The 25,883-nt window shown below is 43.8% G+C and overlaps 2 protein-coding genes across 3 annotated transcripts in view; both read left to right on the top strand.

Moving 5' to 3' along the window:
* The first annotated feature begins 10,716 nt into the window (after positions 1-10,716).
* The window catches only part of LOC135218374 (zinc finger protein 84-like), a 28,891-nt gene continuing 13,724 nt past the window's right edge, over positions 10,717-25,883 (top strand). The window contains exon 1 of one of the 2 annotated variants that reach the window (XM_064254656.1): positions 10,717-10,985. The gene's annotated coding sequence lies outside the window, so the exon portion shown is untranslated. The remainder of the gene's footprint in view (positions 10,986-25,883) is intronic. The other variant, XM_064254645.1, reaches the window with a different exon arrangement.
* LOC135218371 (zinc finger protein 347-like) overlaps positions 11,015-25,883 on the top strand; it is a 42,426-nt gene continuing 27,557 nt past the window's right edge. Inside the window, exon 1 of the mRNA XM_064254631.1 lies at positions 11,015-11,154. The gene's annotated coding sequence lies outside the window, so the exon portion shown is untranslated. The remainder of the gene's footprint in view (positions 11,155-25,883) is intronic.

Here is a 25,883-nt window from a genome sequence, read left to right as displayed (position 1 = left end):
CACTCACTTTCCGGTAATGACAGGTCTTTTTCAACCAATTTAGATGTCAAGTAGGTTAACAGGATTTAATGGTTTAGGTCTGTCTAAAGTCCTTTCTACTTTTGTGGTATATTCTTGTGACTTCATTAAGCTGAGTTGCAGTCTCAAAAACCCCCTTAAAGTCATGACCATTGCAAGCCACACCTGCTTCTGGTGTGCCTGTCAAATATGGTGTAGATAAATTACATGCCAATGGCTCACCTGTTTTCTTTTCGCAGCTTTTTATTTATCTGACAACAAGAACCAGATAGGATCATGCAGTTTTGTACAATCCATCTTGCACTCTAGAGAATTTTGCTGTGGATCACAGGACTGATGGACTAAATACTTTTTTATAGAGAAAGAAAACTTCAAGTGTGTATAAAAACTCAAAAGACTTCAGTAAGGCCCCAGAGACTGGATGTGTAAGGTTTATAGGTTTTATTTAGAGAGAACCAAGCACTCCGAGTGGCCTCATCTTCTTGCTGCTTCTTAAATTTGAAGTCTTTTGGTTTTGAAACGCCTACAAATGCAGGTACCAATGCCATTTTGGAGAATGTTAGCGAGTGGAATGCAGGATAGTGGTTCTTAAGTGATTTATAAGTAACCCATGTCACCTAAAAGACCTTTCTGCTTCTGATGTGAGGTCGAATATACTTTATAGTTGGACTAGTGGCTCATCCCACACTTATGGTCTCATTTGAATGACAGTCCTTTAGTCTATGCCTATGGTCGCATTTGAATGGTAGTCCTTTAGTCCTACACTTTGTGGTCTTATTTGAATAACAAGTGCTATATTCTATGCTTTATGGTCTCATTTGAATGACTGTCCATTAGTTCTACACCTTATGGTCTCATTTGAAAGACAGTCCTTTAGACTACACGTCTTATGGTGTTACTTGAATGACACCTTTGGACCATCAATGGATTGTCTCGTTTGTCAATTTTTCACAAGTTATATTTTAATAGAGATCTATCACATTCACAGTTGATCCCTGATCCCCATTCCCTGCTGAGAGCAACCAGATTCACTCACTGAACGCCAGCCACTGTGGGCTTCTTCCATATGAATACGGGGTCACTTCTGATTATATAAATATGTTATTGTTATAATACAATTAAGTTTGTTCATACTTACCTGGCAGATATATATATATAGCTGTATTTCTGACGTCCGACAGAATTTCAAAAACTCGCGGCACACGTAGTGGGGCGGCAGGCAAGGTAGTACCCATTCCCGCCGCTGGGAGGCGGATATCAGGAACCATTCCATTTTCTATTCATATTTATTCATGACCCTTGTCTCCTGAGGGGAGGTGGGCACTCTAATTATATATATCTGCCAGGTAAGTATGAACAAAAACTTAATTGTATTATAACAATAACATTTTGTTCATGAAACTTACCTGTCAGATATATATATAGCTGAATCACACCTTCGGATGGTGGGTAGAGACAGACTAGGATTTTTAGGAAACTTAAATTAAAATAAAAGATTAACTTATTGGTTCCTTACCTGATAGCAAAAGTAGACTATGTGATTACTGTCACTTAAAGCCTGCTTATGCTTTATCAGAGTTGCCAGCCAGGTTTGGACCCGTAGTGCTGGTGCACTCTGGATGCTCTGTCAACGGGGACGTGACCACAATGTGACAAGACCATCTAGCCAAACATATGGCAGTAACACAGCAAACCGACCACCACCGACCAACTAACCAAAAAAACCCGACATTAACACTAAGGAATGGGAGATTTCCACAGAAGATCTCACCATCAACCAAAAACACAATAAACTAACCTAACTAAGCTAATGGGATAGGGAGAGAGCCACCTTCAGCCAAAACTGTGTCTGCCGAATGTAAGGCCCCAAAGAACTACAGTTCTCGTAAATCGTTCTCACATCCCTGGAGGTAATGTGAGGCGAATACGGAATTGCTCCTCCAGAAGGTGTACTATCAAGAATATCTCTGATAGACATATTCCTTTGGAAGGCAAGAGAAGTAGCTACGGCTCTGACCTCGTGAGCTTTCACTTTAAAGAGGCTCATATCAGTCTTCTGGCAAGATGAATGAGCCTCTTTAATGACGTCCCTCAAGAAGAAAGCAACAGCATTCTTCGACAACGGCAAATCTGGTCTCTTCACCGAGCACAGAGATTACCTGAGGGCCACCTCTTATTTCTTCTTTAGTCTATTCACATAGAACTTGAGAGCCCTGACAGGGCACAGGGCTCTCTCTGGTTCTTGACCCACGAGACTCGATATTCCTTTGTATTTCAAAGCTCTTTGGCCAAGGATTAGACGGGTTCTCGTTCTTAGCCAAGAAAGAAGGGTTCAACGAGCAGACAGCGCTGTCTCCCTTGAAACCCACTAGGCTACTAAACGCTTGGATTTCACTAACTCTCTTCGTCCGTCGCCAGAGAAGCTAGGAAAGCGTTTTTCTCGTCAAGTCCCTTAGAGAAGCTTCATGGAGAGGCTCAAAGGGACTTAGCATCAGATGTTTCAACACCACATCTAGATTCCATGAGGGCGGTCTTGCCTGTGGAATCTTGGTGGTTTCGAACGACCTTAAGAGATCGTGCAGATCCTTATGTCGGAGAGGTCCAGTCCTCTGTGGCGAAAAACGGCAGACAACATACTCCTATAACCCTTGATTTTGAGGAACTGCCAATTTCTGCACATTTCTTAGATAGAGTAAGAAATCTGCTATCTGATTCACCAGAGGTCGTGGAAGAGGAAATTCCTTCCTTCTTGCACCATGCCCTGAAGGAGGAACCACTTAGATTGGTAGACAGCTCTTGAAGAGGCTCTTCGAGCATTAGCGATTGCTCTCGACAGCTGCCTTTGAAAAGCCTCTCGCTCTGGCCAACTTTTTCGATAGTCTGAACGCAGTCAGAGCCAGAGCGGAGAGGTTTTGGTGAAACCTTTTGAAGTGAGGCTGTCTGAGTAGATCTCTCCTCCAGGGCAAACGTTCTTGGGAAGTCCACAAGGAATGTCATGACCTCTGTGAACCACTCTCTTGCCTTGGCTGGCCACATTGGGGCAATCAGAGTCAACCTTGTCCCTTCTGAAGCTGCGAAACTTCCTCATTACGTCCCCCATGATCTTGAATGGGGGAAAGGCGTAAAGATCCAGGTCTGTCCAGTTCCAGAGCAACGCGTCCACTGCAATTGCCCCTGGATCCAGAACTGGGGGAGCAATACAGAGGAAGCCTCTTCGTCCTTGTGATGTAGCCGAACAGGTCTACTAGAGGACGTCCCCACAATCTCCATAATTGTTGACAGACTTCCTGTTGCAAGGTCCATTCTGTTGGTAGAATCTGATTTCGGCGACTGAGAAAGGTCCGCCCTGACATTCTGAACCCCTGCCACGAATCTTGTCAGGATCTTGATGCGCCTTGCGTCTGCCCATAGCAGAACTTCCTTCGCCCAGGAGAAAAAAGGGATCTGGAGCGAGTTCCTCCCTGATTCTTTAGATACGCAAGGGCTGTGGTACTGTCTGAGTTGACTTGAACAACCTTGCTTGACAGTTTTGTCTTCGAAGACTGCAGCGACAGGAATATCGCTGCCAGTTCCTTTACATTGATGTGCCAGGCTACCTTTTCCCCGTCCAGGAGCCTGACACTCATCCCCCCCTAGTGTTGCTCCCCAACGGAAATGGAAGCGTCTGAGAACAACACTAGGTCGGGGCTCAGAAGATTTAAGGAGAAGCCCTCTCGTAACTTCTGAGGGTCGAGCCACCATCTTAAGTGGACTTTTTACCTTGTTGGAGATCCTTAGGATCGCATTCAGGCCTCTTTTCGACGTCCATTCTTCCGCAAGGAAAAATTGAAGAGGCCTGAGGTGCAGTCTTCCCAGCGAGACAAACTTTTCTAGCGAGGAAATGGTGCCCAGCAGACTCATCCACTCCCTCACCGAACAAGCTTCTCTCTCTAGGAAGGCTGCGACTTTACTCTAACCCCAGTCGCTGACGTTCCTGGGATGGAAACGCCCGAAAAGCCACTGAATCCATCTGAATCCCCAGATACACGATGGACTGTGTCGGGGTCAGATGCGACTTTTCGAGTTGACCAAAACAAAAGACCCCAGAGACTTTGCTAGGGCTAACGTAAACTGAAGGTCCTTCAGACACTTCTGCCTCGACGACGCTCTGATCAGCCAATCATCGAGGTATAGAGATATCCTGATCCCTGACGAATGGAGCCACTTCGCTACATTCCTCATAATCATTGTGAAAACCATCGGGGCCGTGCTGAGACCGAAACAAAGGGCTCTGAATTGCCAAACCCTGTTGTCCAAGACGAATCTCAGGTACTTCCTTGAAAGAGGGTGGACTGGGACGTGGAAGTACGCGTCCTGCAGGTCCAGAGACACCATCCAGTCGCCAGGTCTCAAGGCTTCCCAGCACCGACTGAGGCGTCTCCCATTTTGAACTTGATCTTTTCTACAAAAAGATTGAGCCTGCTCACATCCAGGACCGGGCGCCAACCTGACGACTGCTTCGGCACTAGGAAAATCCTGTTGTAGAAGCCCGGTGACTCTAGGTCCAAGACTTGTTCCACTGCTCTTTTTTTCGACCATCTGGTCTAACAGATCGAAAAGAATACTTTTTCTTCTCTCCCTGATAAGATGGAGAGAGGTCTCTGGTAGTTGATGTTAAAGGAGGAGGATGTAAAAAAGGGGATCTTGTACCCCCGCTCTACTATCTTGAGAGTGCAAGGATCCGCCCCTCTCTGCCTCCAAGCCTCCACAAAGAATTCCAGTCTGGCCCGACTGGCGTCTGAAGGACGAGATCTTCATTTGCTGGTTTTGGGTTTGAATGAAGCTCTTCCTCTCGAAAAACCTCTCCCTCGAGGAGCTGCTCTCGAGGGGGGTGCCCCGCGAAAGGGTTTGACTTTCTTCGGGGGTTTGCTGAATGTCGAAGTGGAAGGAACTGCTGGACGTCTTGAAGACTGTACCAAGAGGTTCCTGGGTCGCCTTTTTCTTGCAAACTCTTTGCAAGATCCTTTACCATAGCCTGGGGGAAGAGATGGTCCGAAAGAGGCGCAAAGAGCAATTCCGCTTTCTGAGCGGGAGATACCGACTTAGCGGTAAAATTGCAAAGCAGTGCTCTTTTTCTTCAGGAAAGCAGTTCCAAAATGAGAAACTAGCTCCTCCGAACCATCCCTGACGGCCTTGTCCATACATGACAACACGCTGGACAGCTCCCCCAGACTGAGAGAATCAGGACTTCTAGACTGAAGGTCTAAAACTCCCAGACACCAGTCTAGGAAATTAAAAACATTTAGGGTACGAAGCAGTCCCTTCAAAGTGGTGGTCAGTCTCCACAGGAGTCCAGGACACCTTAGCAGACGATAAGAGAGACCTCCTCTGAGCGTCCACTAAACTGGAGAAGTCACCAGAGCGGACGAAGGAACCTTTACTCCCACGTCCTCCTTGGTCTCATACCAAATTCCTCCTTTCCCGCGAGTCTAGAGGGTGGATGGGCGAAAGTGGTCTTGCCCTGATCCTTTTCCTTCTAGACATAAAGTCTTGAAGCTTCTTAAACGCCCTCTTGGTCGACAGCGATGTCTTCATCTCGACGAATTCAGGGGTCTTAACGGTCTTGGAAGACGAAAGTTGAGAGGGAGGAGACCTAGGGCTGCCGGCTGGAACTTCTCCCCGAAGGCTGAACGTAACAGCCTAACAAGAACCTTGTAGTCCGAGACAGCTGAAGCTACCGGCTGTTCTTCTTCGACGGAACTCCCTGGACTACTAAGTTCCCCTTCCTCCCTAAGAGGAACTGGAGAACGCCCATCAGGAGAGGGAGTACGTTCCAGCAGTCTCAATCCTGAACAATGACTTCCGTTGGTTGGAATACCCGCTACAGGTACGGAATCGCCCTTACGTCGATCCTTAGAGGGACGGACATCTTGTGAAAGAGGAGCGTCCTTAGAAGCAACGGGAACTGTCTTAACAGACAGTCCCTACGAGAGGAAGCGCGAGCTTCCTGACGAGAGGCGCCAAAAGCGTCCTGCTTAGCCAAGCAAGCGTCCTGCTGAGCGTCCTCAAAAGCGTCCTGCCTCGCTCGAAAAGCGTCCTGCTTCGAACGGTGAGCGTCCTGCGGAGCGTCCTCAAAGGCGTCCTGTCGATAACTCAAAGCGTCCTGCCTTCGAACGGCCGAGGCGTCCTGCCGGCAGCGTCCCTCAAAAGCGTCTTTGTAGAGAGCGCAAAGCATCCTGTTTAGAACGCCGAGCGTCCTGCCGAGCGTCCTCAACAGCTCCTGCCGAGAGCGCAAAGCGTCCTGCTTCGAACGCCGAGCGTCCTGGCGAGCGTCCTCTCCTGAGAGAGCGAAAGATCTACTCGGAGAACGAGAACCGGTGACGATCCGGAGGAGGAGAGAGAGACGAGCGAGACGAGAGAGAATGAGGCTGCTTCGTCCTCTTGACGGGCAGCCGAACGTCCTTCCTACGCTTAGGCTCGACTGCTGCTGGGTGAGTCCTCTGAGCCATCAGCGACGTAATCTGGTCCTGAAGGGACACTAGGATATCCTTCGTAGGTGACGAAGGAGCATAAGAAGGGGCAGGACTGAGCCTGCGAGAAGGCGAGGGCGAGGGGACGCCTCCTTCCTTCTAGCAGGTACAGCTATCTGCCTCTCAGGTGAACACGCCTGTGCGTGGAAACCAACGTCCTCGTCGGCAGAAAGCCTTCCTCTCTTCTGAGGAGGAAAAAAGGCGTCATAAGCGTCCTCTGACGAAAGAGGAGACATAGGACGTGAAGCGTCCTCAAAGCGAAAGGTCCTTTTTCAAACGGACGCGAGTCTCTCCGAGCGCTCCACCCCTTGCGCGGGGAGGACGCTTCGGAGGACGAAAAAGCAATCTTTCAGGACACGCGCTCGTGCGCGCTCCTTGGCAGCCTGGGATTTAGCAACAAGGCCTGCCGAAGGCGGGACGCCAGATCGGTGGGGAGCCCCCGTAACCCTCTTGCGGCTTTCGACATACCCACTCCCTGAGTCCTGGGAGTCTGATAGAGGTCTAGGCCTAGAGGCATTATGGGCCGATCTGACGCCCCCTCCACAAACACTAGGGGCACTAACACAAACTTTCACAGGGCCGGTTTCTAGGGCCAAAACTTTAGATTCGAGAGCACGAATAGACTCCAGAATCAGAGAAAGGGAGTTACCTTCTCCAGACACAGCACTGGGGCCCGAAGGCAACAAAACAGGATTAGGTTGAGCAAAATCTACTGGTGTTAGAGGAGGAGAAATGTTACTATCCTTACCTTTAGTAGAACTGCCCTTGGAGGAAGACCTCCTGACTCTATCGCGCTCCAATTTACGTCGATAGGTCTCATACATCTTCCATTTATCATCATCCAAATCCTTACATTCATTGCACCGATCATCAACCAAGCAAACATGCCCCCTGCAATCCATACAAACTGTGTGAGGATCAACTGAAGGTTTAAGAAGCCTCACCTTACATTCACTCCTCACACACACTCTGAAACTTCCAGTACTTGATCCCGACATCATGTACACAGAAAAGCCAATCCAAAATCAAAAACCAATCCACTATTACGCGTGCCAATCCAACAATCCAGAAGTCGATACCAAAAGTCAATCCAGATAATATTAAGCGAGATAATCAAAAAATCCTAGACGGAGGTACTGCAAACAGTTGTTTGCAGCACCGGCGACAGAAAAAATATGAATAGAAAATGGGAATGGTTCCTGATATCCGCCTCCCAGCGGCGGGAATGGGTACTCCACCTGGCCGCTACGTGTGCCGCGAGTTTTGAAATTCTGTCGGACGTCAGAAATACAGCTATATATATATCTGACAGGTAAGTTTCATGAACAAAAATAATAATTATGGTCTCATTTTGAAAGCCAGTCCTTTAGTCTATGCCTTATGGTCTCATTTGAGTGACAGGCCTTTAGTCTATGCCTAATGGTCTCATTTGAATGACAGTCCTTATGTCTATGCTTAATGGTCTCATTTGAATGACAGTCCTTTAGTGACTATGCCCTATGGCCTCATTTGAATGACAGTCCTTTAGTCTATGCCTTACGGTCTCATTTGAATGACAGTCCTTTAATCTATGCCTTATGGTCTCATTCGAATGACAGGCCTTTAGTCTATGCCTTATGGTCTCATTTGAATGACAGTCCTTAAGTCTATGCCTTATGGTCTCATTTGAATGACAGTCCTTAAGTCTATGCCTTATGGTCTCATTTGAATGACAGTCCTTTGGTCTATGCCTTACAGTCTCATTTGAATGACAGTCCTTTAGTCTATGCCTTAAGGTTTCATTTGCATGACAGTCCTTTAATCTATGCATTATGGTCTCATTTGAATGACAGGCCTTTAGTCTATGTCTTATGGTCTCATTTGAGTGATTCCTTTAGTGTATGCCTTATGTTCTCATTCGAATGAGTCCTTTAGTCTATGTCTTATGGTCTCATTTGAATGACAGTCCTTTAGTCTAAAACAATTTTTAAAATATGTTTTTCTCATCTGAATGAGTGCTTTAGTCTACACTTATGCGCTCATTTGAATGGCGGCCTTTTAGTACTGTCTTATAGTCTCATTTGAGTGACTCCTTTAGTTTACACCTTATGGTCTCATTTGAATAACAGTCCTTTAGTCTATGCTTTATGGTCTCATTGAATGACAAGATCTTTAGTTTACACCTTATGGGCTACCTGTTCTTTTACTTGGCCACACCAAGTTACATTTTAAATGTAGCTATCTCCTGATTTATTCTATATAATGTTTAAGTAACTTTTAGGAAGTAGTGAATAAGAATTTGAAAATATGAACAATAAACAATCCAACTTCTGAGCTTACCTTCAAGTTTCTACCTCCTGCCTTTCCACTGTCAAATTTGTCTCTGTCCTGATGGGAAATCATATATACTAGGTTTAGATATGGTAATCGGATTGTTAAATAGCTACTCTTCACTCATCCTGAAGAAACTGTAAAATTTTTGGGGGTAAGACTTTAGTCTTCAAATATGAAAAAATTTCCCAATGCTACCAGTCTTTGGCTAATTATTGGATGTACCCAACACTTTCCGCTAGTATCTTTTTTTTCTTTCGCTTTCATTTTTCCAGCAAAGCACAAGGGGGGGGGGGGGGGGGTGGGGGGGGGGGGGGGGACCAACCAGGGTGGGAACCTTCGAAAAACCCCATGGGGCATGATGACACGTTGGAAATTCATTTGGAATTTTGGGGCTGCCACGAACAATGTTTCGTCTGCTGTGCGAGTGTAATATTATCAGCTGGCAACAAAGTGGCTGGCCACTTAGTGGCCAGTCACTTTCTTCTAAAGTGTCTCGTATGCGCAGCTTACGGTTCTCATGCTTAAGGGTTTTTTAGTTTCTTCATCTTCATCTTCTTGGACATTTTTATCAATATCTGTTGGTCTTTCTTCCTATTTTCACAGCTATGATGTAATTTCTTCTATGTGTCCTTTGACTTTTTTTTTCTTCCTTTAGGATTGTAACTTTCGGTCGGAAAACTTTATGCGCAGATGTTCCTGCTTGTTGCTTGCTTTGGACGTTCTGCTCTTGAATTTCACGAATCGCTCCAGGCTCATTTTGTTTACTCTTGATTTTGGAGCTATAACTGTATGTTTACTCATCGCTTTCATTTTCATCAATTTTAAAACAAATTTAGTGAGCTTTTATACATAAGTTGATTATTCGTGTTTTTGTGCCATAACATAGGAATTTGTATATCTCTTATTTATAACAGTTTCTTCGTTGTCTAGGTACCCATCTTCATTCATTATTTCAATAGACTAAAAACATATCAACAGCTGGTTTCAGTATCACTAAGTCTTGCAGTTAAATTTAAATACAGTATACCTATCGCTCTAACAAGTATAATCACGCGTGTCCAAAGACATTTTTCGACGCTCTCATAGAACAGGTGGCAAATACAAAATGTTTGTTGACAAACTGAAACTGCAAATATTTCCCAAACTTAAATGCTGATAGCGTATTAATTGCGTCTACTAGACTCAAATTTCTGAATGAACTTATTGAGTTTACAAGAGTTGCGGGCGTTCATTATTTCCTTAATTATACATTTGGAACCATCGTTGTGTTTCTTTGTATAATATATTTAATTCAATTCCTTAAATGGAAAAGAAGAAATGGCCAAAAGTTCACAGAAATTAATGCAAAATATCGTGGTTTGCCGTGACACGTAAAGGGAAATAGGCATCAACACCAGACATGAACCAGTTAGTAAATATGGCAGTGTTTGTTCGTTCATGTCGGACATGACAAATTAAAGGAAGGGAATGATGCCCACAGCTTCGAATATTAAATTTATTGTCTTACTCCACTGCTGATATTAACTGGAGGCGTCATATAAGTCTTATTCAGAGGCACTACTAAGAACCTTTTCCAAATTCTGTCTATTAGTTTGGAACATTAAATCGTGCCTCATGTCATATTGCTAAACGCGGGAAATATCCTTTTTTTTTCTCTCTCTCTCTCTCTCTTACGGTCTGTCTTGAAAGCATGTGTTTTTCAATAATACTTTCGAATGAGATGTCATTTTCAGTCAAGAATTGCTCTCTTTTCGATTCGTTAGATGTGCAACAATAAAAGCTTCCTCATCGTGATAGTTACCGTCAAAATATTTCTCTCGAGTCCTCCATGATCCCGTGTTGCCAGTTCTAGCCATCAAAATGGCGTCGGTCATCAATGTTTCTTTGTTCTAGATATTATTAGCATCCGCAAGTGCCCCGGACTCGCCCAAAAATACATTAGATGGTTCGGCATAATTTTCTGATATTGAAAATAATTTCCTCGGGCGCGAGGACGTCCGGCCGATTTTATTTGAGAAATTTGTAGATTTTTAAAAGCTTTTACTGGCAACTTGTAGGAGTGAAGAGGCTTCCGTCGACTCCCAACGTCTTGTGATGAGTGAAATTGTTATTATTGTCGAAAGGCCGTCGTTCCTCCGCTATTCGGTAAGAAATCATGTCGACTGTTCAGTTTGGTGTGGTAAGGGCGATCGGGTGTTAAAGCTTAGAGAGATTAAGTGACGAAATAAGCAGTAATAAAAAGGACAACGTGTGATGAGTATTGGGCCACCCTTCCCGGGATAGACGCCACCATTCGCCAGATACACAAATGGCGGTGGGTACTTCACCCCTCGATGCTTTTTTACAAATTTTCCGTCATTCCCCGTGACATGGGCGGTAGCTTTACTTATTAGGAGACGTAACCACAAGGCAGCAATGTGTGTGCGCGACGTCGTAGTCTTAGCTGGGTCAGAACTTTTGTTTGAAAAGGGGTTACGATCGACGCTGGTAACTCTTTATGATAAGATACTAGCTAGGTATTCGAGCAACTGAGGATTTTCAATGATGCTTTCAAAAGAATGAATTGCTCTTCTGTTTAGTATTTTTTTTTTATTTTACTATGTTTTGACCTCCATTTTTTTTGACACCATTACCAGAATGTTCGGGGACACGTAGTTTAGGCGTAGGCCTTAGGTAGGACTTACGATCCTTAATTGTTATGTTAGTCGACTATCCAAGCATTGTAACAGGACCAAAAACTCCTGTAGGGTAATGTGGGAAACAACCAAGTGGGCTAGCTTACCCAGTCTTGCCCGCTTGTTGATCCACCCTCTGAAAAAGTACTTTTGCTTAGGGTAAAAAACCGCATGGTACAGTGGTGGACCATGTACGATCAATGTGTACAACCCCAAAAAAAGTACATTACAATGCGTCCTGACATCGGAGACGGGCATCAGACGCGACTTGTTGTTGGTGAGAAACGGAGCTAAAGACCTCTACTCCGGTGTCAGGACGCGTTACAATATAGGGGAAACATCACGACAGGCCAACCCTCATCACGGTAGACGGGTCTTATTCACTCGATATTTAATTGGTGAAACATGAATACAATTGCAACTCTAAGCATACCATTTAAAAGACTGAAGTTTCGTCAACATATTGTGATATATGAAAGCCCCATACGAACTAAAATAAGCATGTGAGCTCTTCGTAAAATATGTTTTCAAGGCAGTTTTGAAATCCAATATGGCGGCTACGTTTTGCATGGACGGTTTCTTTTCATCAGTGACGGCCACCATCTTTTCACCCCAGCCTTCCCAGCACTCATTTGAACAATGTTAGCGTATGTATGTAACGTTTATTGATCTTACTCAAGATGCAGTTGTAATCAGCACAATAAAAACAACATTTTGTTGCCTATATTAGTGAAAGTATGAAAACTTGTTATTCCCGGGTTATGGTTGGAACTGAATTCATTCTTACCTTGTAATCGGCGGTTTTTATCCTTACTGCCATCACAACTGAAACTCCACAGTGCTTATTTGATTGTTATTATACACATTTTGGTCTCAGTTCACTCCACATTGCACTAATGATATAGAAGTAAGGGATGAAAATAGTGAATATTTAGCTGACATAGATATTAATGAAGCTGATATTGTGCAGGCTATTAATGAAATTAAACATGGAGCTGCTGCAGGGCCTGATGGTTAATTCCTGCTATTTTTGTTAAAGAAGTAGTTCATTCTATCGCAAAGCCACTTGCAATATTATTAAGACAAAGTGTAGATACAGGCAAGATTTATGATGAGCACAAATTAGCATATATTACCCCTACTTTCAAAAGTGGATCAAGACTAGAGGCAAGTAATTATAGGCCTGTGAGTCTAACATCACATATTATGAAAGTGTATGAAAGGGTAATGAAGAAAAATATTATGAAACATTTAATAAAAAATAATTTGTTTAATAAAGGACAACATGGTTTCGTACCCGGAAACAAGTACACACAAACCCAACTGTTAGTCCACCGTGAGAACATATTCAAAAATATGAAAAGCGGAAATGAAACAGATGTGGTTTATTTAGACTTTGCAAAAGCTTTTGATAAAGTAGACCATAATATATTAGCGAAGAAAATTCGAAAACACAATATCGTGGATAAAGTAGGAAGATGGTTAAAAGAATTTTTACACAACAGAAAACAGATAGTTATTGCAAACTGACGAGAAATCGGATTGAAGCCAACGGGTAATATCCGGTGTGCGCAAGGTACGGTGTTAAGCTGCAATACTGTTTGTTATTATGATTGAAGACATAGACAATAATGTTAGGCACAGGATATAGGTACGGCAGCCGTATCCCTGACTGCGATATAGATTGGTACGGCAGTGAATTGCGCATGCGTCAATTTCAGACTTCCTGCCGTACAAATAACATTGTGTATAGTAGGGGTACGTCAGATTCTGTGAGTGGTGCCGTATTGTGTTATTGACTTTCTGCAGATATGGTAGTTAGCTAATCATTGCAACAGTTACCGTGCAGTGTTTGCTAAGAGCTATAGGTACAGCACTAGAAGGTAAGTGACATTTGTAATAATAGTCGAACCGAATTGTTTCGCTGAACATGTTCAATTCGAAATGTCAAAGTGAAGCACAGTACTGTTATCACCAAAGTACCAAAACATTTTGACAGTAAAGAAAAAAAAAAAAAAAAAAAAAATATGAAAATCACAATGATACTTAAATATACTTACATTTTGACTATATACATTGGAAAATAAAAACTAAAACTAATCTATCTGTGTACTTCATATCTTCTTTTAATCTCTCTGAACCGTGTAATAAGACATCGGTTTTAGCCGAAAACAGATGTTTTCAGGTTTCAACAAGCTGAAAAAGCAATAGATGTCTACGAAGAGTCAAACTTCCAGAAATTGTATATCCGTAGGTCATGAACGATCGAATCGGCCCCCGAAAAGAGCCCGAAGAGGAGATTCAGAGGTCTTGAAGTACACAGAACCGTGCTCTGCTGTATTCATGGTAGTAGGAAAAACTACCAAAGTCAATCCTCTGGTAAACGCCTAATCAATCTTAAGCAATCATACCAAATCAGATCCATTTTAACAGCATGTTTCCCATATTGGACGCACTACTGACTGCTGCACTACCTTACTAGCTAAGCTTCAAATCTTGAATCTTCTCTTCGGAGCTCTTTTCAGGGCGATTCGATCGTTCGTAACCTGCGGATATACCATTTCTGGAACTTTGCCTCCTCATAGACGTCTATTGTCTTTTTCAGCTTGTTGAAACCTGAAAACATGTTTTTGCCTTCATTTTCTTGCTGTCACTGATATTGCCTCAGTCGGTAAACTAGGGTTCGCGCATGCGCAATACACTGCCGTACCAATATCCATCGCAATCAGGGATACGGCTGCCGTACCTATATCCAGTTCGATAATGTTAAGGATTCGGTAGTGAGTAGTTTTCGCGAATGACACAAGAATAAGTAAGAGAAATTACTTGTATGAAGATAGGAACGCTCTACAAAGAGACCTTAACAAAGTATATGATTGGGCAGAGGTAAATAGGATGGTATTTAACTCTGATAAATTTGAATCAATAAATTATGGAGACAGAGAAAGCTATAGGCATATAAGGGACCTAATAATGAGACAATCACAAATAAGGAAGCAGTTAAAGAACCTTGGTGTGATGATGAATAGAACATGTTATGCAATGATCAAATAGCAACTCTGTTGGCAAAATGTAAAGCAAAAATGGGAATGTTGTTAACGAAGGGCACTTTCAAAACAAGAAAAGCTGAACACAATGATTATGCTTTATAAAACATATGTTTTCGTAGTCCACTGAATATTGCCAATATGATATGGTACCCACACTATCAAAAAGGATATTGCACAAATAGAGAGTGTACAAAGGTCCTTTATTTACAGAATAGAATGAAGAAGTTAAGGAACCTAGACTACTGGGAAAGACTACAATTCTTAAAATTATATAGTCTAGAAGGAGAAGAGAACGCTACATGATAATTCAGCATGGAAACAGATAAGAAGGAATAGCAGAAAATATCATGGAACTAAAAATATCAGAAAGAGCAAGCAGAGGTAGATTAATAGTGCCCAAACTATACCAGGAAAAATAAGGAAAGCACACAGGACATTAATCCACTACGCACCAGCATCGATAATGCAGCGTCTATTCAATGCGTTTGCCAGCTCATCTGAGGAATATATCAGGAGTGAGCGTAGATGTTTTAAGAATAAGCTCGACAATATCTAAACTGCATCCCGGGACCATCCAGATTTGGAGATGCAAAATATACCGGAAGATGTACTAGCAACTCTCTGGTAGACATTAGAGGTTGCCTCACACTGAGGGACCTGGGGCAACCCGAAAACAAGATGTAAGGTCTGTAAGGTCTGGTTTTCTAAGGCGCGGCGCCATAAACAACAATTCGAACAGCAAGACGACGAAACTGCAAAGTTTTATTCCCTATACTGTTTTACTTTACTCGTTATTTAGTTTAAATTTACTTTGTTATTTTAAAATTTTGATTTAATTCATGTATATTATCCCCTTTTTTTTTGCAACCAAATTACCCCTTCCCCGAAAAATTACAGATATTTTCTAAAGTAGATAAAAATCAAATGTTTCTAACGTTTTCGTACATCTGGCTGCCCGAAAACCATAGAGGAACGAATACGGAAAAGTGCAGAGGAACGACTACGTTATGTTTTTTTTTTTTTTTTATGCTTTTTTGTTTTTGCTAGCACTTTTCATTGATTTCAGTCTTTATTAGTATTTTGAATTTCTTTAATAATCGTATGCCAGAATAAATGTAACCTTTAATGTTTTTTGCATGCTTTAATGGTTTGCATGCTAAGAATGGCAAAATCATCGTACCACATTAGTGGAGGCTTCACACATACGCCGTTCCATTATCATCCTGTTAAGCGTCCGCCCCTGATGAGCTCGCTGCTAACGTACCGTCACGCTTTTTTTGTAATCAGCGATCATAGCACTGATGATAGTTTTTCAAAGTTAATATTGATTTTTAATGCTTGTTATTCATACTGTAATTAACTGTAGGAATTCTCTCTCTCTCTCTCTCATCTCTCTCTCTCTCTCTCTCTCTTCTCTCTCTCTCTCTCTCTCTCCTCTCTCTCTCTCTCTGAGTCCATCACTTCGGCAAAGAAAAGTCATCTTCACTCCCCGCAATTGGAAGAAAAGTTTGTATCATCACTGGAGGATTCAGAACTAGAGCTCTCGTCATCAAATAGGTTATCAATATCACACTCCTCATCTAGTATTTGATTGATCTCACCGAAGAAATATGCCTCCTCTTTGGGACATTCATTGTGAAAGACGCGAAATCCAATTTGTCTCGATAAACGCCCGAAGCGTATTGAAAGAAAACCAACAGGGACAGGCAGTTTTCTAGCATAAGCGACCACCAGGAAAGAGTTGCCAGGCTGGAAATAAGTTTCCCATGTGCTGAGAGTGTTACCAAATGATGTTCCTACACTTTCTATACGAGTAAACGTATTATTACGGGCTGACGGCTTGACAAGCACAGTTAAAGTCTTGAACGTAATATCCCGTTGAAGGCGCTACCGAGTAGATCGCGGTAAAGCGTATTATTACGTGGGTGACGCTTAACAGGTCATAAAACTGTTTCCATAAATTCTAGTTGTCCATAGTAATGCAATAATGATAAAATTGCTTTAATATTTATGTATATATACTTCCAATACATAGCCTAATTTTCTTTCACCAATTTCAACGTTTGTGTGTAGTCTTATAGCCCAGATTTTGGAGGGTCAACACATACCGAATGGCAACAGAGAGAGAGAGAGAGAGAGAGAGAGAAGAGAGAGAGAGAAAGGAAGGCGGAGGAACGAAGAAGAAAAAGGGATGGCGGTGGAGGGGGGGGGGGGGTGGTTTTGGAGAGAGGGTAGGTGGAGCTTTATACGCGTGTTCGTATCCATTTCTGCATAATGGAGTTTTTGTCTCTTGTACAAGGACAGTGTCGTTATTCTTTACGATTAGTGATTCACGATACCCTTATAAATTACGGCGGACTGGGTGTAATGCACTATAGCAAAATCTCGTTCTGTTAAGAGTTTTCGTTACAGAAATAGGTATTGCCCAAAAACGTGCTTGCACTGTCTCTGAAACCCATAGTAGACATGCTGCTTAGTTGTCAATCAAGTTTTTATAACCAAGTATTTTTTACAAGCTAGCTATTGAATAAATTTGTATTTTTATGCATGACACTTACCTGGCAGGTATATATATAGCTGTATTTTCTGAAGTCCGACAGAATTTAAAAAACTTCCGACACACGCAGTGGTCGGCCAGGTGGTTAGTACCCATTCCCGCCGCTGGGAGGCGGGTATCAGGAACCATTCCCATTTTCTATTCATAAATTTTCTGTCGCCGGTACTGAAACACCTGTTTTCAGTACCTCCGGCTTAGGGATTTTGGAAACTTCATTTGCCGCTAAGTATCCTAATTGTCTTTTAATTTATTTACTTGGATTTGTGGCTAGGCATACGCTATCTTAAATTGATTTGAATTTGATTCATTTTTGCATAAGATATCTGAATCTAGTTAGGCTAGTTTCAGAGGGTGTTGTCTGCAAAGATAGGGTGTGGCTACCGAAAGCTTCGGTATTTCCGGGGCACGTTCCGCACTTGGGGGGCGCAATAATCAGTAAACATGTCAATTTTCCGTAAGGAAAAAGTATGATTCTTTATGTACGCAATTAATCAGTAAACGTGTCTTAAATATTCCGTAAGGAAAAAGTTGTTTAGTATGTACGCTATTAATCATTTACGAAAAAGTCATTGGTAGTGATACTGCTAACCTTAATTTTCCGGTAGACTTTATTTTGCCTAACGCTGTAGTAATGGGCCTATCGGGTTATGACTATGTCTGCGAGAGGTGATCACTCTCCTTCATTGTTGTGAAGAAGTTCTACTTCTGTTTTTTTTGTTACGCCTAACCCTGTAATGTTGCCTTCGGGCCCTAAAACAGTGTCTGTAGAGGTTATTGCCCTTTCTCTTATACTATTTCGATTCGTAACTTAGAATCGAAAGTGTTTGCTTTAGAGAGCAATAGTGAAGTTGGCTAGTTTTTGCAGTGACAGTGGCCTTGTGGTAGTGAGGGTGCGTCAGATCGGCCTTATAACGCCTCTAGGTCTAGACCTCTGTCGAACTCCCAGAACCAAGGGAGAGGGCATGTCGAAAGCCGAAGGAGGGTTACAGGGAACCCCACCGATCTGGCGTGGCCTTCGGCAGTTTTCTGATGAAATACCCAGACTGCCAAAGTGCGTGCACATGCACGATCCTGAAGGATTGCTTCTCGTCCCTCCGAGGCGTCCCTCCCCCGCAAAGGGTTTGGAGCTCTCGGAAGGGACTCGCGCCCTCTAAGAAGCTTTTATAGAAAGAGGGACGCTTTCCAACGTCCCCGTCCTCCCTCCGTTATGTGTTTCAGTGAGAAGTAAGAAGGCGAAAGTTGCCTGATCACGTGTACTTCTTTCCACCAAGAAATAGGAAAAAGAAGGCAGTTTTCTCTCTCGCTTGTTTTGACGCCTGTCAGGAGCGTGACGCTTTTCTGCACGCTTATTTGGACGATCGGCTTGAACAGGACGCTCGGATGGACGCACTCCCAGTGGACTCCGAGCGCCTCGCCATGGCCCGCCGTCGCGACAGGACGCCGAGCGTCCACTCCTCGCCAGGCCGCCCCGAGCGCGCACCAGGACGCCTAAAGGAGGAAAAAAAAAAAAGCCGAGCGTCCCACAATCCTCGCCAGTGGACGCCCGAGCGCACACCCATGAAACGTTTCTGTTGAACTCTTCAAGCTCTGTTTAAGATTTGAGCCTCAAGAAGTGAACAGAACTTCGTCTTCGAAACCCAACAAGACCTCGGGTTTCGTGAATTCAAGAGGTCTCTGTCAATATTATATTGCTTTTCGCAAAGGTGGATGGAGTTAAGGAAAGCTCAAGGGAAGATCTCGTTTTCTCTACCTCAGTCAAGACTTTGAGATAAGACAGTTACGGGTTATGTAAAGGCTCGACGTCCTTGAACGTCAGGATTTTCGGCACGTTCAGTAGGATTCTTGCAAAGGCACTCATCAAAAGGACGCTCTTCAGGAAAGCGCAAGACGAGACTTCCTTTTGCCATACTGCCAATAAATTTAAAGCTTTTTAGACCATCTGAAAGGGTTTTTCAGATGATAGATTTTGTTAGTTTCTAGTCGAGACTTCCATGCCGATTGAGCATCGTCGTTCTACCTACCGTAAGCCCAGTCTTTTAACAGGATTCTTGTCCCTTCCTTGTTTGAGACGGGTAATCGAAAAATTGAAAATGGTATATTCTGGCTCACCTTCCTGGATTACGTTTTGTCAATTCAGTGACTTTCCCCCATTGACAATATACTATCGTTTTGTCAAGTAAGTGGGTCCTCTCATTGACAAAATATCTCTCTGTACCGTTAATGGGTTTAGTTCTCATTGACAAACACTCTCATTAACTTGATATTGCGTAAGCGAATAAGGACAAGGTTCGGAAGAGCTCTCCTTCCTCATTCGCAGACTCGTACAAGAAATAGACTTGTAGACTACGTCAATGAACGCTTTAGTCCAGTATCTTAGAAGCTTGAGATGTCTGCTTCGATTCTCTAAGTTTTGTTCATGAAACTTGCCTGTCAGATATGTATGTAGCTGTATTTCCGAATTCAGCTATATATATTTTCTGCCAGGTAAGTATGAACAAACTTTATTGTGATATAATAAAATTTTTTGCCTTGCGTTATTTTACTACTGGTTGGTTCAAGTCATCACACGCTTGCTGTAGTTACCTCTTCGGATGGGCAACCGAGAGGTTCTATTGTCTACTATTTTAAGGACATTTTAATCAGTCACTCCCTGCAGCCTTCCAGGAGTTTCCGATTTATCTTTTACCGTTGTATGGTAGTGTTCTGACGACACAAACGCATCTATATATTTAGCGTTTTCTGTTTCGCTTAAATATACCCAGCTTGAGAGTCTCTTTTTGTTCAAAAATAACGGACCTATTTCTTCGTAGAATAGGGTAGCTGGCAACCCAGACATAAAGTTAAGAGACGACGTTTTTGTAGCTGCTGCTGCTGCTGTGTCTGACTGTCCAAGTTCCAACCGAGCCACCATAAACAGATCGTGCGCTGTCATGCGCTGTAGGTTTACGTCTCTCTCTCCTGCGGGATTGACTGACTAACTGTATCTTGTAACTGTAATCTCCTGTCCTACAATCACGGACTTTAGCCTAAAGATTGAGGGATTTCTTACGTGAATGAATAACGTTTGCATTAGTTTTGCCTTACTATGTTCAACAGAGTTATCTCTTAATCCTTTCGGTGCTCGTTACCGCACGGTATAGAACTACGAGTCTACCGCAACATTGCACTTTTATATGCTCTCCTGCTTAGGCAAAGCGCAGCCTTATATGGGAAGTAAGCATACTCGGGGATCGGGGAGGGGAATGGATGAGCTTGCTGGGGACCATTTCCTTCCTGAAGAAGTTTGTTTCCCGAATAGACTGCAATTCAGACCACAGTTTTTTCCTACCGGGAAACTGAAATATTATTCAAGATCTAGGAATTATTCTGAACATCTCAGTGCGTCATGATAAAAAGAAGGTGCCGGACATCTGGATAGTGTTTTCAGATGTCCTGGATCTTAATCTGAAAGAAGTAAATGCAATTCGGTAGTCCCTCCAGTCCTCGAAACGGATTTTTGGAAACCAGTGGTTCCACATCAACTCTGATATTCCACAGCTCTCGTCATATTCTGGGAGAAGAAGTATCTTCTCTCGGTCCCTGCTCGAGTTTACGAGAAAGAGCCTATTATAACAACAGGCGTTAGAATGTAACGATCATCTAGAGGTTCGTTACAGGATTGCAAAAGTCCGTACGAATCGTCTCGATCGACGGCAGCAACGATAGATTACTAACATGCTAGGTATTTTAATTAAGTGGTGTTCTTTTTATGGTTGTCTGAGAGGGTTATTTCCTCTTCAGTATGTGAAGTGTAATGTGTTACGTTAGCTTTGTGAGTGGTTCAGGTGGTCTAACTTATCCTAGCATGAATGCCCCTGGTAAGAGAGGGCTAGGGTTTCCTGTCAACAAATTGGTCCCGTCCAGTTGTCAGAACCCTTGTTATTAGCTTTCTCACAAACAGGTCACATCCTAGTTGAGAGCTACTAAGGTTTAGCAGGCTAAGAGCAGGACCTACGAAGTCAGCTACCTTAGCAGGTAAGGAACTTAAAAAATAATTTAAAAAATTTAAAAATTATTAATTTTTTGAATTATGACGATGTTGCTGTCTGTGACCCACCTCCAAATGTGTCAATCAGCTATATATATACCTGCCAGGTAAGTGTCATGCATAAAAATGATATTGTTATGGATACAATAAAGTTTTATGGCATACTTACCTGGCAGGTATATATAATTAATTCCCACCCTCCTCCCCTCAGGAGACAGGGTTCAGAGAAAATCTGAGAAAACGGGAATAGTTCCAAGTACCAGCGCCACGGGAACGTGGGGGAGATCACCTGAACTACCAGTGGTCTAGCGTTGCCGAGAGTTTTGAAAATTGTTCTGCCAGTGCGAACAGACAACAGAGAATGTTGTTTGACAGATTTGTATCTGTCAAACAACAAAGACCTTCACGATCATTGAGGTCTGTGGAATCTCGATTCTAGATCTTACCATCTACTTTTTGCCTCGCCTGTTTTCTCGGAGTCAGACACTCGTGCGAGATCAGGCGACATATAGTAGCCCTGAGTTTCTTATTGACCGAAGTTCGATTGCGGGCGACGTTGGGTTGCGTTGATACACCCCCAAGGTTTGCTTAGATTGAATCGCCCAGGCAGTCCAGACACTCATCCTTCAGCTAAGAATAGTGCCTTTGGTCTTCAGGGTACAGCCTTGCTGTCCTTGATTCGTCTGACTGGTCAACTGGTCGTTCACCTGACTTTAGTACAGACTGTGCATTTCCCGGATCGAAGCTTTCAATATGGAACTTAGACGTAGTCTGAAGTTCGTGATGTCAAAGCATTCGAACCTCTCCTGCCTGTTAACTTCTTGTATTGATCAGGAAGGCCTTCTTCTAACCACCCTAGATACGACAAAGAGGGTTAGTGAGATTTAAAGCCATCGTCACAAGTTTTGGCTTTAGAGAACACAAGGAGGTGTGCTCTCTAAGCGCTTTCGTTATGGCCTAAGAATGGAAACCCTTTTTGTCCTTGGGCACAAGTTAGTGGCAGGAGCCAGAGAGAGTCCTGTGCCCTGTCAGGTCTCTCAAGTTTTATCTACTTAAAATCAAGAAAGTCGAAGTCAGTCGGCAATCTGCAGTGTTCCGAAAAGACCAGACTTGCCCATATCGAAGTACACCCTGGTTTTAGGGTTTAAGGAGTTTCTTTCAAAAAATGCTCCTTCATTGTGTTTGCACAAAGATTTTGAAAGCTTTTTATCTGAATGCTCACGAGGTGAGGCGCGGCCTCGGAAGCATTTCAACAGAGCATGGCACTCAGCAACATCCTGAGTACCATGTTTTAGCGAAGCAACTCTGGGTTCACTTCACACTCCCTGCGAGATGTGAAGATGGCATATGAGATCTGCTGCTCGCTAGGGCCATACGTGTCTGCAGACACCAATCTTGGGGGTCAAGAAGTACTACTCATCCTATCCTGTAGAAAATGGTTAGGAAGAGCTCTTAATTTAGTTGTGGAGTCGCTGACAACGGCGATTCTTAACTCTGAAGGCCTTAGTTAACACACATTAACTTTGGCTAGGTTGGTCAGGTGGTGATATATATTAATTATATAATATATTTTATTTACTTCTTAGCCCTCATGTATGGTTCAATATGGTCTATCACATTGTGGTCACGCCCCCCGTTGACAGATCATCTGGGGTGTGCACCAGCTTCATAGGTCTCTACCTCGCTGGCAACTCTAGTAAAGCAGAAGCCAAGACTTGGTGACAGTAATCACGAAGTCGGCTATGCTAACAGGTGGAACCAAGATGTAAATCATCTGCATGCATTTGTGTCCCAAAATCCTTCTATTCTGTCCCTTCCCACCTCCAACGGTGGGGTTCAACTATATATATATATCTGACAGGTAAGTTCATGAGCAAAATGATATTGTTATGATACAATAAAGTTGTTCATACTTAACTGGCAGATATATATATATTCAAGTACCCCCCACACCCACCTCCCCTCAGGGACAGTGGAAATAAAATTATGAATAGAAAATGTGGAATGGTTCCTGATACCCCGCCTCCAGCGGCGGGAATGGGTACTAACCACCTGGCCGACCACTGCGTGTGTCGGAAGTTTTTTAAATTCTGTCGGACTTCAGAAAATACAGCTATATATATACCTGCCAGGTAAGTATGCATAAAACTTTATTGTATCATAACAATATCATTTTGTTCATGCAACTTACCTGTCAGATATATATATAGCTGATAATTTCCGACGACCGACAGAATTTAAAACTTACGACACACGTAGTTGGGAGTCAGGTGGTTAGTACCCATTCCCGCCGCTGGGAGGCGGGTATCAGGAACCATTCCCATTTTCTATTCATAATTTTTCTGTCGCCGGTGTTGGTGAACATCCTGTTTACAGCAGCACCTCCGTCTGGATTTGGAAACTTTTTTTGCTACTTGAGTATCCCTTTTGGTTCTTTTTTGGATTAATTGATTGGATCGGTGGCTAGGCACACGTTATTTTTAGTGGATTGATTTGATTTTGGTTTGGACTTCTCTTGGATAATATGTCAGGGTCTAGTACAGCTAGCGCTAGGTTCTGCTCTAGGACTGATTGTAGAGGTAGGCTACTGAAAGCTTCAGTAGACCACATACGGTATGTAAGAGTTTGCAGGGAGCATGAATGTGTGTATGAAAGCCGTTGGCAAGGAGTGCGAAGATTAACAGATTCTGAGTGGAAGGCGTATGATACCTTATCTTAGGAAACTTGAAAAAGGATAGGTTAAGGAGGTCTTCCTCCAGGAGTGTTTCAGGCGTGCAAGAAATTAATGTTTCTCCTGTTAACCCTCCTTCTGTTAATGCTCCTAACCCTGTAGTTTTTGCCTCCGGGCCCTGAAGCAGTGTCTGTAGAGAGTAATACTTTATCCTTAATCTTGGAGTCGATTCGTAATCTAGAATCGAAGTGTTGGCTCTTGAGCAAAAGTGATGTCAAAAGTGCAGTGATACCCCTTGTGTAGTGGAGGGTGCGTCAGATCGCCTCGTTTCGCCTCTAGGCCTGGACCTCTGCTTGACTCTCCCAGGACCTGGGGAGGGAGCATGTCAAAAGCCGAAGGAGGGTTACAAGGAACCCCCACCGATCTGGCGTGGCCTTCGGGCAGTTACTGATGAAATCCCAGACTGCCAGGGAGCGTTGCGCGTGCACGTCTCCTCAAGGAGTGTTTTTCGTCATCGGAGGCTTCATCCCCACGTAAAGGGTGGAGTTCTCAAGGTGCTTCCCGTCCGCTGAAAAGGACGGCGCGTGATATTGACGCTTCACGTCCTAGTTTTCTCCGCTTTTTGCGATCTTCTCCTGACAGTGCGTTCGCTGCTTTTCCGCCGCAGAAAAGGCGCAGAGAGTCTTCGGACTTAGATTCGGTTAGTTCGTGCGAGCGATACAGTCGCTCTAGAGGCTCGGGAGGAGGCCGTACCTAGGAAGGAGGAGTGGGAGGCGTCCCCTCGCCGCTCTCGCCTGCTCACAGGATCAGTCCCTCCCCGGAAGCAGGAAGATTCGGCCAAACAATAAAGGATGATTTCAGTCACTGCAGCAGCAACTTCAGGACGCTCTTGCTTCTAGAGTGTCTTCCGCGTCGTAGAAAGGATGAGAAGCTTCCTGTGAAGAAGTCAAGACCTGCTCTTTCTCCTCGCTCGCCTCTCTCTTCGTTCGAGTCCTCCCTCTAGAGTTCGTTCTGCTCCCCAGCAGCTCTCTAGAGGAGGTGAGAAGTTCGTTTCTTTCTCGCTCTCAGGATGAGATATCCCCGCTCGCAAGTCTTCGTATGTTCGCAAGCGAGTGTGGACGCTGAGCGCGCTTCTGTGCAGTGGAGCGCGCTTCCGGTGCCGCCAAACGCGCACCTGTTGTTGATAAACGTGCACCAGTTGGGCGCAGCCGCGCGCTGACTGACGCTCGGCGCGCACCAGTGGAAGTCAAGCGTGCACTAGTGGACGCTCGGTGTGCGCCAGTGGACGCCAAGCGTGTGTTAGTAGATGTCGAGCGCGCACCCTTTCGTCGGCGCCAAGCGTGTGGATTCGGACGCCAACAAGCGCTGCTGGTAGACACCAGTTCCTCACCAATGCAAGTTCAGGTGGATGAAGGAACCCTTCCATGTTCGTCAGTTTTCTTCAGACTTTCCTCCTACTTCTCCGGTTTCTGAGGAAGGATTAGCGATAATTTTTATTAGAAGCAGAGGAAGAACAAACAGCAACCAGCTCCTGTCTCATCGGACTATAAAGTTTTGTGATGCGTCTTCTACAGTCGGAGTTTGGGGAAACTTTTCAACCGGAAGCCCCTCGTACTCCCCCTTCTCAATTTTCTTCTTTTAAAGCAACGAAGGCGTCAGGGTTCGTTAAAATGAAGAAGTCGCTTTCAATTCAGCGAAGCAAGCGTTCAGGAAAGTCCTCTTTAGCTTTACCGCCATCAAGACTTTGCGGTAAAGGAGGCATGTGGTATGAGACGGGAGAGGACGTAGGGGTTAAACTACCAGCCTCTGCTCAAGGTGATTTCGGGAGCATCGTGGACGCCTCCAGAAGAGCACTTCTGTCTTCATCAAAAGTCTCTTGGACCCATAACGAGTTCGACTTTCATCTAAAAGGCCTCTTCAGGACTCTAGAGGTCTTCAACTTTCTCGACTGGTGTCTTGGAGTTTTAGATGCCAGGTCAAGGAGTTCTGATTCTATTAGTCTGGGGGAGCTGTCCAGTGTACTTGCTTGTATGGACAAGGCCGTCAGGGATGGTTCTGAGGAG

Source organism: Macrobrachium nipponense, chromosome 19, assembly GCF_015104395.2.
Source record: "Macrobrachium nipponense isolate FS-2020 chromosome 19, ASM1510439v2, whole genome shotgun sequence".
Classification (NCBI taxonomy): domain Eukaryota; kingdom Metazoa; phylum Arthropoda; class Malacostraca; order Decapoda; family Palaemonidae; genus Macrobrachium; species Macrobrachium nipponense.
This window is presented reverse-complemented; position numbering and strand designations above follow the sequence as displayed.